Source organism: Rhincodon typus, unplaced genomic scaffold, assembly GCF_021869965.1.
Source record: "Rhincodon typus isolate 14 unplaced genomic scaffold, sRhiTyp1.1 hic_rhity00006415, whole genome shotgun sequence".
Classification (NCBI taxonomy): domain Eukaryota; kingdom Metazoa; phylum Chordata; class Chondrichthyes; order Orectolobiformes; family Rhincodontidae; genus Rhincodon; species Rhincodon typus.
In genome coordinates, this window is record NW_025972053.1 from 1 (window position 1) to 9,971 (window position 9,971).

General features: G+C 45.3%; 1 pseudogene; it reads right to left on the reverse strand.

The window, feature by feature from the left end:
* Window positions 1-1,624: 1,624 nt before the first annotated feature.
* Window positions 1,625-5,088, reverse strand: LOC125482150 (annotated as a pseudogene).
* Between the last annotated feature and the right edge of the window lie 4,883 nt (window positions 5,089-9,971).

Consider the following 9,971-nt stretch of genomic DNA (forward strand, 5'->3'; position numbering starts at 1 on the left):
TCTGAAGAAGGGTCTAGGCCCGAAACGTCAGCCTTCCTGCTCCTCTGGTGCTGCTTGGCCTGCTGTGTTCATCCAGCTCTACATCTTGTTATCTACTAATGTACATTGTTGGGCTCATTATGGTAGAACCTACAATGCAATGTCCTTTTATTGTCATGTGTGCCCCATTGTAGGAGTCCAGTGAAAAACTTTTATAATATCTGCCTTCTTACAGCGACATCTTAGGTACAGGTACCTAGAGACAATTCTTAGATACAGCTGAGGGACAAAAGTAGTTGCTTAATTACAGAGTTGAAAATAAGGGTGGCACAGTGGCTCAGTGGTTAGCACTGCTGCCTCACAGCACCAGGGATCTGGGTTCAATTCCAGCCTCGGGTGACTGTCTGTGTGGAATTTGCACGTTCTCCCCGTGTCTGCGTGGGTTTCCTCCGGGTGCTCCGGTTTCCTGCCACAGTCCAAAGATGTGCAGGTTAGGTGGATTGGTCATAGTGTTCAGGGATGTGTAGATTAGGTGGGTTATAGGGAGATGGGTCTGGGCAGGGCACTCCAAGGGTTAGTGTGGACTTGTTGGGCTGAAGAGCCTGTTCCCACACTGTAGGGATTCTATCTAAGCTAAAGTAGGAATATATTAAGGGGTTAACATTACCTAAGGTAAGGATTGTCCCCTCACACTAGTCTCTGTCCAGGACTCCCTACCTGCACACTGCTCTGGGAGCTGCTCCCCATGTGCTGCTGTGGGGCTTCTGTTGCAGGGCTCACTGCTCACCGTGTTCTGGGGCTCATAGCGCATGCCTGCAGTTCCCTGACCATTAGGCCTTGCTGCTCGCTCCGATCCTCCGTGGGTCTCGGCCTGCAGTCGCTTCAGTTCTCCACAACTCCAGGGTGTTGTGGGAGGGGGAAAGGAGAGAAAAGGGTTAAAGGACCTGGTGAGCAGAGGAGCTCTGACTGGAGTGTCCTACTATGCCACCATACACAGCCACCAAGTAATGAGAAGAACAGAGAGATCCGTTTACAACAAGGCCAGCAGGTACTGTCCAGGGGGGGCAGTTAAAAGTCAGTCACATGACTGTGGATCAAGAGTTACTTGTAGGCAAGAACAGCTAAGGATGTCAGGTTTCCTTCCCAAAAGGACTTTTTAATGAGACACATGGGCTTTTTTATAACAATCAACAACAGTTACAGGGTCACCATTTTAATTACAGAACTTTTTTATCTAGTTCAAACTTCACCATCCGCCAACAGTGGGATTCAAACCAATGTCCCCAGAATATTAGGCGGGGACTCTAGATCATTTCTCCAGTGACATTATCATCGTGTCTCAAAGGATGTTATCAAACAAAATTCAACAGTGAGTCGCAAAGGAAGGCATCAGTAGAAGTGCCCCAAAGAAAGGTAGGATTTAAGGAGTGTGTTGAAGCAGAGTGGAGACTTTTACAGAGGAAATTCATGTATTCAGGCATTTAGCAACTGTGGGCATGGTTACCAATTATTGAACCAGAAGTTGGGGATATTCAAGAGTCACGATTGGTCGCGTTGGCCAAACATCTTCTTTTCACACGACATCTATATATTTGTTAGTCCCAATCAATTGAAAGATTTAACGGTTAGAGTTTTGGTAATGTACATGAGCACCAGGTCCACCAAATTTCTTGGCCTCACAATGGAGTAGGTCAGCAACCAGCAAGATCCTGTTATACTGTATGAGGATGTCTTTAATCTCTTTCTTGGACGCTACATCCACATATTTCTGGTAACATGCCACCAATGCTTCAGAAATAGATTGATGGATAGCACAGATTGGAGCTACATGACCACCGACCTTCACACAATCTCCAATGTCCACTCCAGCAAATCTTTCCTCGCCCAACAGTAGAAAGCCATCTATAAGTTCGCTGATGACACCATCGTAGTAAGATGGACATCGAGCAACGATGAGTCAAAATACAGAAGGGAGATAGAGGGGTGGGTGACATGATGCAATGAGAACAACCTCCCTCTCAACATGGCAAAACTCAAGCACTGACCATTGACTTCAGAAAGAAAGGAGCAAAACACACTCCCATCTACATCAATGGAACTGAGGTTGAGAGGGTGGAGTGGGTCAAATTCCTAGGAGTGATGATAACCGACAACCTGTCCTGGACTTCCCATGTAGATGCAATGGTCAAGAAGCCACAACAATGCCTCTTCTTCCTCAGGCAGCTCAGGAAATTTGGCATGTCTATAAGGACCCTCACCAACTTCTACAGATGCACCATTGAAAACATACTGTCTGGGTGCATGATGGCCTGGTATGGCAACTGCTCTGCCCAGGACCGTAAGAAACTACAGAAGGTGGCGTGTGCAGCCCAGACCATCACGGAAGCCAACTGTCCATCCATGGACTCCATTTACACGGCTCGCTGCCTTGAAAAGGCAGCCAACATCATCAATGACCCATCGCACCCCGGAAATGATCTCCTACAACCTCTTCTGTCAGGCAGAAGATACACACACCAGCAGGTTCAGAAGCGACTTCTTCCCAGCTGTTATTAGACTGATGAATGGACTCTCTAACCTCAAATAATGCTGATCTTGCTATCATTGGTCTCAACTAGCACATGTCCTGTGCAATATAACCTGTATGCCTTTGTCTAAATCTTTTTACAACCTCTGATCTGTACATTTTTACTTATTGTGATCTGCCCGTACCGCTCATAAACAAAGATTTTCAATGTACTCTGGTACACATGACAATAAATCAATCAATCAATCAAACTGGTTCCAACAGGTTGTACTGCTAAGGTCTTGGCTCAATCTGTTCCTTATACCTTCCTTTCACTTTGATTAGGGAATTTCTTTGTTTGCAGTGGGCAACATCTATTGCTATTTCCTATCATCCAGAAACATAGACTGATTGCAAAGGACCTTCCACAGAAATCTTCCAGTCTCTGCCAAGCAGAGCCTTTAGCTGCTTCCTTAATGAACTTCCCTCCATCCTACAGTGAAAAGTGTGGATTTTTACTGATGATTGCACAATATTCAGCACCAATTGCAACTCCTCAGAAAGCAGTCCATGTCCAAACGCAGAAATATCTAGTCAATAACACTGGGCTAAAATGAGAAAAGTAACATTTGCCCAATACAAATGGCAGGTAATGACCATCTCTAGCAATCTCCCCTTGAAGTTACCATCACTGACTCTTCTATTATCAACAATCTGGGAGTTACCATTGACCAGAAACTGAATGAGAACAGCTATATAAATGCTATGGCTACAAAAGCAGGTCAAAGGCTAGGAATTTGAGATGAGTGACTCACCTGCACCCCCAAAGCCTGATCACCATTTACAGGACACAAGTCAGGTGTGCCATGGAATAATTTCCAGGTGCCTGGATGCATGCAACTTCAACAACACTCATAAAGGTTCGACACCACCCAGGACAAAGCAGGTCACCTCACTTATATGCCATCCATCCTTCCATCACCTTCAAAATTTTGTTCATTCATCATCAATGCAAAGTGGCAGACATGTGTAACATCTACAAGATGTACTCTGTAACTCACCGAGGGCTCCATTGACAACACTTTCCAAATCTGTGACCTCTACTGTCTATTAGGACAGGGGGAATGGATGCATGGGAACCGCACCTCTTTGAAATCCTGCTCTGAATCGTACAACATCCTGATTTGGAATTGTATTGCTGTTACCTCATTGTTGTTGCATCAGAATCCTGGAGCTCCCTGCCCTGTTGGATGTACCTCTAACCTACACCCGCAAAGTCTACACTGTTTCACCAAGACAGCTCACTGCCACTTTCTGAAGAGGGACAGACAATAATGCTGACAATCTCAGCAATTCCCTCATTACACAAACAAATCCTATAAAAATCCAAGTTGTGGGATCAGTGGAGGTTGCTGAAATAAGTGGAGAGCACATCCAAAGAAGTGTTTGAAAACAGGTTTAGGAATTTTGAAAGCGAGTTTTTGCTGGGTCAGGAGCATGCAAAGGATTGATGATTGGAAATGATTGCTATTTCACAAGGTCATTGTCATAGTGGGATGATCTCCATCTGGCTAATTAGGTTAAATCGTTGTATCCGAGCCGTGGAGGAGAGAATCATGCAGAGTCCGTGCTTATTCCTTAGTATCACATGGTTGGAATGAGTGGATGAGGATGTTGAATGGAGACTGATTTTGAATTATACAGCGGAGGAAGGGACCATCTGCCTTTTTGATCCTGAACTCACAACCTTTCAAGGAGCTATCCAGTTATTGCCAATCTCGTGCCCTTTTCTACAGATTTTTCTTTCTTCAACTAAAGCGTTCCTTTCCAGATCTGGTAAGAGACCAGGTAACATAGCAGTGACCATCCGCTATGGAAACCTGCTGATGGTTTGTTTGGGAAAAGTACTGTGTGACTGTGCTACACAGATGCCTAAATTCCTAGGATGTGAAACAATCCGTTACAGACAGACCTACAGATATTCAAACTAGGAGTAGGACAGGTCACTAGATCGCTCATGTCTACTTTGCCAACCAATCTGATCAGAGCTGACCCGGTTACTCTACATTCCCTCATGCTCCCCCAATAACCAGTTACTGGGATCATTGTTCTGGCAGCACACTCCTTTTGTTGTTTTCACCTGGTTTCCGCTTTTTCCTGAAGGCAAGTCTGGAGGTGCTCGACGCCTTCTCCTTTTCCACTTTGGATCGTCTTGGGGACAGTGATTCCCGGGTGTCTGTGAGGATTACGCACTTTGCCAGTGAGGCCTTGAGGGTATCACTGAAACGCTTCCTCTGTCCCGCTGGGGCTGGCCTGCTGTTTGGAAGCTGGCAGTAGAGCACTGGCTTGGGGAGTCTCGTGTCGGTCACGCAGACAATCTGTCCAGCCCATCACAGCCGATTAATGGTGGTCAGTGCCTCAATGTTGGGGATGTCGGCTTGGTCGAGGACACTGGTGTTGGTGCGTCTTTCTTCCCAGCGGATTCTCAGGATCTTGCTCAGGCTGTGTTGGTGGTTCTGCTCTACTGCCTCGAGGTGTTTGCTGTAGGACGCATTATGGAGCGTTCTTCTCCACTTTGGTCGCATCATGAAGTTTGTCATCATCCTTCCCCTGCTCCACAACGACATGGAAATTGTGGTGATGACAATCCAGCAGTGATACGACTAGGCTATCCCCTCTCCTAAGATGTCGGCTGAATCCATGTTCACAAATGACAAGTGCTGTTAGCATGGCTCATCAGATTGTAATCAGGAACAAATTCTGGCTGATCCTTCTCTCTGATTGCATTTCTCCCTCCCTCTCTCCAACTAATTCCAGCTAATATAGCTGTGGCTTAAACCTGGAAGGTTCTGGGACTGCACACAGTTTAAGAATTGGTGTGGTGTCTTTCATCGTCTCTGGACACCCTAAATCTATTTACAGCCAAGGAAAATTTGGATGTGTAGCAATTAATGTAATGTAGGAAATATATTAGATAGGCATATGGATGATAGTATAAGATAGGGGTGGAGGTTAGATAGACCTTAGGTTTAGGGTAAAAGTTCGGCACAACATCGTGGGCCAAAGAGCCTGTACTGTTCTATGTTCTAAATGCAGGAGCACAGCAAACTCCTACAAACATAACAATCAAAATATCCAATTTACTGATGTGGGTTATGATAAGTATTAGCCAGGATGTCTTTGGAAAATTACTGTGGGATTTACCCGAGAGGGCAGGCACAGCCTTAATTTAACAATGCAACTAAAAAAAAGCACCTCCACCTCTGCAGCTCTCCCTTAGCACTGTCATGGTAATCTTGGATATTGTACTCATGTTTCTGAACTGGCAATTGTGTCCACAACCACTACAATCTGAGCCATTTAATAACCATCATAAGGCAAAGCAGATATTATAAGCATAAGTAATGGTAAAATTCATTCATTCCTTGTGTTTTTCATAATCTAGAATTTATTCGATGTATCAATGGCTCCCTCTACTGGGATACTTCTGTTCTTTGTTCCAGCCCAAAATTGGGAAGTAGCGGGGATGTTTTTTATACAGCTGAATTGAGTGTTGGTGAGGCCAAATCTGGAGTGGTTTTGGTCTCCTTATTTAAGAAAGGAGATGCCTTAGAAGCAGCACAGAAAACATTCACTCAACCGCTAACTGTGATAAGGAGATTATATTACGAGGATAGGTAGGAAAGGCTGGGTCCTTATGCATTTGATTTGTGAAGCTCATCTGATTGAAACATAGAGTCATAGAGGTATACAGCACAGAAACAGACCCTTCAGGTTCAAATCATCCATGTTGACCAGATATCCTAAATAAATCTAGTCCTAATTGCCAGCATTTGGCCCATATCCCTTTAAACCCTTCCTATTCATGTACCCATCCAGATGCCTTTTAAATGTTGTAATCGTAGCAGCCTCTGCCATTTGAGTTGTTTCAGCGGTGGGAGTCCAGGAGAAAGCGTGAGGGCAGCCTGGGAAGGTAAGCTTTCACCCAATAATTTTGGGAGTTAACTAATACCCGAGACACAACACGCGTAGTGTCTCTCACCCTTCCACCTCCTCTAACCTAGAAATAACGACTAAGTGTGGTGAGCATGTAAGCTATTTGCATTTTCTTTTCCTCATCTCTGTTATCTTTCGGGGTGGTCACCTAGACGCCAAATCCTCTGGGAGCAGGTCGGAAGGCAAAGCCGGAGTCTGTTTGAGTATATAACGGAGTGAACTTACTAGTGCAGAAAACACTGCAAAACTAAAAAAAACTAATTAATTTTAAATAATTAACTAAGTAGAGATGGCAGGCCAGGAGATGTGTTGTAGCTGTATGATGTGGGAGCTGGCTGATCCCATTGAGAACGGCAGTGACCACATCTGCAGTAAGTGTTGGCTGCTTGAGGAGCTCCGGCTCAAAATTGATGAGCTGGAATCTGAACTCCAAACACTGCAGCACATCCAGGAGGGGGAGAAATACCTGGATGCTGTGTTCCAGGAGGCAGTCACACCTGGTAGATTAACTAATGTTAATTCGATTGGCGGGCAGGGACAGCAGTGTGTGACTGCGAGTGAGGCAGGTAGAGGGACCCTGCACTCAGGAACACAGGGGCCACAGCCCTTGACATTGTCCCACAGGTATGAGGCACTTGCTCCTTGTGTGGATGAGGAACAGGGCTGCAGGAAGGATGAGTCAACTGACCATGGCACCATGGTCCAGGAGGCCATTCATGAGGGGGGAGCAAAAAGACAGTTTGTAGTTGTAGGGGATTCCATCATCAGGGGGATAGACAGTATCCTTTGCGAGCAGGATAGAGTATCCAGCATGGTGTGTTGCCTGCCCGGTGCCAGGGTGCGAGACATCTCTGACCGGCTTGAGAGGATACTAGAGAGGGAGGGGGAGGATTCAGTTGTAGTGGTCCACGTAGGTACCAACAACATAGGCAGGACTAGGAAAAAAGATCTGTTTCGGGATTATGAAAAGCTAGGAACAAAATTAAAAAACAGGTCTTCAAGGGTCATAATCTCTGAATTGCTGCCCGACCCACGTGCAAATTGGCATAGGGAGGCGAGGATCAGGGAAGTAAACATGTGGCTAAAAGAGTGGTGTGGGAAAGAGGACTTCCTTTTCATGGGGCACTGGCATCAGTTCTGGGACAGGAGGGATCTATACCGCTGGGATGGACTCCACCTGAACAGGGCCGGGTCCAGTGTTCTGGCGAAAAGGGTAAATAGGATGGTTAATAGGACTTTAAACTAGTAAGTAGTGGGGAAGGGAGAAGTGAGCATAGAGGGAGAATAACAATTAATGTAAGGCAAAGCAGCAGGTTAGCAGGTAACGAGGAAGCTTCAACTCCATTGAAAATTAGGAAAAAAGTTAAAGGGGAGGAGAACTTAAGAGCTGTTAGTAATGGAGGTAATAGGACCCAAAAAGAAGGTGCAAAAACTGGCAAAAGGGCAATTTATCTGAATGCTCGGAGCATTCGAAACAAGGTGGATCAGTAAACGGTGCAAATCATGGCAAATGGGTATGATTTAGTGGCCATCACAGAGACATGGTTACAGGATGGTCATGACTGGGAGTTAAATATCCAGGGGTATCAAACTGTTCGGAAGGACAGACAGGAAGGTAAGGGAGGTGGTGTTGCTCTGATTTTTAAGGATGATATCAGGGCGGTAGTGAGAGATGATATAGGTTCAACTGAACAAAAGGTTGAATCCATTTGGGTGGAAGTTAGGAATAGCAGGAAGAAGAAGTCACTGATAGGTGTGGTCTATAGGCCACCAAATAATGACATCGTGGTGGGGCGGGCAATAAACATAGAAATAGCTAATACATGTAAAAATGGTACAGCAATTATCATGGGGGATTTTAATCTACATATCGATTGGTCAAACCAGGTCGGTCATGGCAGCCTTGAGGAGGGGTTCATAGAATGCACCCACGATAATTTCCTTGAACAATATGTAATGGAACCTACGAGGGAGCAAGCTATCCTAGATCTAGTCCTGTGTAATGAGACAGGAATAATTAATGATCTCACAGTTAGGGATCCTCTCAGAAGGAGCGATCACAGTATGGTCGAATTTAAAATACAGATGGAGCGTGAGAAGATTAAATCCAGTACCTATGTCCTGTACTTAAACAAAGGAGACTATGAAGGAATGAGGGAGAAGTTAGCCAAGGTAGAATGGGAGCAAAAACTTTATGGTGGGTCAATTGAGGAACAGTGGAGGACTTTCAAAACGATTTTTCACAGTGTTCAGCAGAAGTATATTCCAGTGATAAGGAAGAACTGTAGGAAAAGAGAGAGCCAGCCATGGATGTCTAAGGAAATAAAGGAAAGTATCAGATTGAAAAAAAACACGTCCAAAAAAGCAAAGAGGAGTGGGAAACTAGTAGACTGGGAAATCTTTAAAGGCCAACAGAAAGCCACAAAAAAAGTTATAAAGAAAAGTAAGATAGATTATGAGAGTAAACTAGCTCAGAATATAAAAACAGGCAGCAAAAGTTTCTATAAATATGTAAATCGTAAAAGAGTGGCGAAGGTAAACATTGGTCCTTTAGAGGACAAGAAGGCCAATTTAATAACTGGGAATGAGGAAATAGCCGAGACATTAAACAGTTATTTCGTGTCGGTCTTCACAGTGGAAGACACAAATAACATGCTGAAAACTAATGGCAAGAAAGTTATAGCAGATGAGGACGTAAAAACTATCATTATCACTAAGGAGGCAGTGCTGGACAAGCTAATGGGGCTAAAGGTAGACAAGTCTCCTGGCCCTGATGAAATGTATCCCAGGGTACTAAAAGAGGTGATGGGGGAAATAGCAAATGCACTAGTAATTATTTACGAAAATTCACTGGACTCTGGGTGGTTCCCGCAGATTGGAAAACAGCCAATGTGACGCCACTGTTTAAAAAAGGAAGTAGACAAAAAGCAGGTAACTATAGGCCAAGGAGCATCATAGGAGCAGAAAGGCTGACGTTTCGGGCCTAGACCCTTCATCAGAAAAGGGGGAGGGGAAGAGGGTTCTGAAATAAATAGGGAGAGAGTGGGAGGCGGATAGAAGATGGATAGAGGAGAGGATAGGTGGAGAGGAAACAAACAGGTTGAAGAGGCGGGGATGGAGCCAGTAAAGGTGAGTCTAGGTGGGGAGTTAGGGAGGGGATAGGTCAGTCCAGGGAGGATGCACAGGTCAAGGGGGCGGGATGAGGTTAGTAGGTAGGAGATGGGGGTGCAGCTTGAGGTGGGAGGAGGGGATAGGTGGGAGGAAGAACAGGTTAGGGAGGCGGGGACGAGCTGGACTGGTTTTGGGATGCGGTAGGGAGAGGGGAGATTTTGAAGCTTGTGTGCGGTAGGGGGAGGGGAGATTTTGAAGCTTGTGTGCGGTAGGGGGAGGGGAGATTTTGAAGCTTCAAAATCTCCCCTCCCCCAACCGCATCCCAAAACCAATCCAGCTCGTCTGCGCCTCCCTAACCTGTTCTTCCTCCCACCTATCC